At 37.9% G+C, this 2,409-nt stretch overlaps 1 long non-coding RNA gene across 1 annotated transcript; it reads right to left on the reverse strand.

Moving 5' to 3' along the window:
* Positions 1-1,810: 1,810 nt before the first annotated feature.
* LOC113472854 lies at positions 1,811-2,392 on the reverse strand. Its single transcript, XR_003395002.1, has 2 exons — positions 2,022-2,392; positions 1,811-1,932 (listed from the first exon to the last, which is right to left on the reverse strand). It is a non-coding gene; the product is annotated as an uncharacterized LOC113472854 (long non-coding RNA).
* Positions 2,393-2,409: the final 17 nt, after the last annotated feature.

Below are 2,409 nucleotides of genomic sequence, written 5' to 3' on the forward strand. Positions count from 1 at the left end.
AACAACTGCTACATTAGACGCATGTTGCCTGTGTCGTAGCATGCCCATCCCGTAGTATGCCTCTCATCAGATGGGCGAAATGGTATTCGGGGACGTTAACATCAGCAAACAAAAAGTCAGGGACAGTCACTGACATTTCGGAATTGGGAGCGAGAGAGAATTCTGAGAAACAGGAGAGAAATGAACGGGACAGGAGAAATTGGAAGAAGGGGAGGAAAGGAAGTTAACATGTTGCCTGTGTCGTAGCATGCTCATCCCGTAGTATGCCTCTCATCAGATGGGCGAGATGGTATTCGGGGACGTTAACAGTAAACAAAAAGTCAGGGACAGTCACTGACATTTCGGAATTGGGAGCGAGAGAATTCCGAGAAACAGGAGAGAAATGAACGGGACAGGAGAAATTGGAAGAAGGGGAGGAAAGGAAGTTAAAAGAGAGAGGAGAGGAAGAGGAGGAGGAGGAGGAGGAGGAGGAGGTGGAGGAGGAGGAGAGAAAGTAGCTGTACTTATTTTTTATCGATTTGTTTTGAATTTTTTTCAAGGTACCTTGAGAATTAGATACACCATGCTTTCTCTCGCGCAGAGTCCGTCAGACAGTCGAAACGTGTGTGGCGGAAAATGAACACCCAGGCCTCTCAGACGGTCTGACGGACCTCGGTCCTCACATCCCGACGGTCTATGTGTGAGTGGCTGGCATTACATCTGAACTCACACCAAGAGGTTCTCAGTATGGTATCATTATCACTATCAGAGAAGTAGGTAAGTTCCTACTACATCTGAACGCACAGCGAGGTTCTCAAATTACACATAAACCCCGGAGTCTGGGGAGTGAACACTTTATCATCACGGCATCCGATATTTCGTGAACGTCAAACTGTGAATCAATGAATGAACCGGGTCAACGGGAGTCGTAAACGTAGTAGAAGTTGTAAAAGAGAGTGTGTACAAACGATTTTTATGAATGAAACTGATTATCAGCAGGCCGGGTCAACGGGAGTCGTAAACGTAGTAGAAGTTGTAAAAGAGAGTGTGTACAAACGATTTTTATGAATGAAACTGATTATCAGTAGAACGATGCGGGGGGAAACCACGGATGAAACTCTAGAACAAAACAAAACGGATGATAAGGAGAGGGGAGGGGATGATGACATCAAAGGAACCCGCAGCCAAAGAGGAATGCAGAATAGGAAGTGAAAAGCGGAGAAACGTAAGAAGGAGGAGGTAAAAAAGAGAAGAGTTAAAGGAGAGAGAGAAATAAAAATTGTTTCCAAGCAAGAGAGAGAGACAGACAGAGAGAGAGAGAGAGAGAGAGAGAGAGAGAGAGAGAGAGAGAGAGAGAGAGAGAGAGAGAAGGCTGGCAACTCTTCTCTTTCCCGGGTAAAAAAAGAGAAAAAATTCTTTAAGCAGTTTGAAATGAGTGGCTCTATCTCTGATGATTTTGAGTCACTAGAAAATAATTAAAAATTGCGTTGTTTGATGAATCATAAGAGGTGAGTTCTTTGACACTTTTCCTGCGAAATATGTAGGCATTGAAGAATATGTACAGAGGTATCTTGATAAATATGAGGAATCGAGGACTGTTAAAAATAATGACATAAAATTGGTCCCAATTTGAATTTTTGGCCTGACATCCTAAAGAAATGATCAATGAAAATGCCGAGTGTAACAACAATGTTAAATAGAAGATATTTATTGAGTTTTATTTTAAGTGCACTTAAAACTTGATTACTTAGACATTTATTTACACAATTGAAGGAGTTTTAACAATAAAGTCCTACCTCAAAGAAATTTTGATCAATGAAAATGCCGAGTGTAACAACAATGTTAAATAGAAGATATTGATTGAGTTTTATTTTAAGTGCACTTAAAACTTCATTACAAAATTGTAATCGTAAATTAATCGAACAACAATGATGAATAAGTAAAAACCTATACCTAAAGAAAATCTACAAACTTTAATTTCATTACAAAATTGTAATCGTAAATTAATCGAACAACAATGATGAATAAGTAAAAACCTATACCTAAAGAAAATCTACAAACTTTAAGGAATATCTAGGTACCTACGTTCAAAATCCAATTTTTCGAGTTACAATCCCTAATACTTAGCGTAGTAGGTAGTGTGTACTAATTTAAACAAAACTAAAATACCTAGCGTACTTCTAAATACTTTAAGCTGTAAAACGAAAACTAACACAGGAGCAAACTATCAATGGGACTTTCAGTAAGTAAATCCCTGTCGTAAATTTTATGAATTATAAATAAATATCTACTATTTTAAATAGATAAAAATAAAAATCGAATCACAATAATGAGAGTTAAAAGTAAAGAAGTAAGTAGTTATTGCTGATAGAAACGGAAAGAGTGGCAATCAGGAAATACAAATTAAAATAATAATAATAATAATAATAA

Source organism: Diaphorina citri, unplaced genomic scaffold (assembly GCF_000475195.1).
Source record: "Diaphorina citri unplaced genomic scaffold, Diaci psyllid genome assembly version 1.1 scaffold9361, whole genome shotgun sequence".
Taxonomy (NCBI): Eukaryota; Metazoa; Arthropoda; class Insecta; order Hemiptera; family Psyllidae; genus Diaphorina; species Diaphorina citri.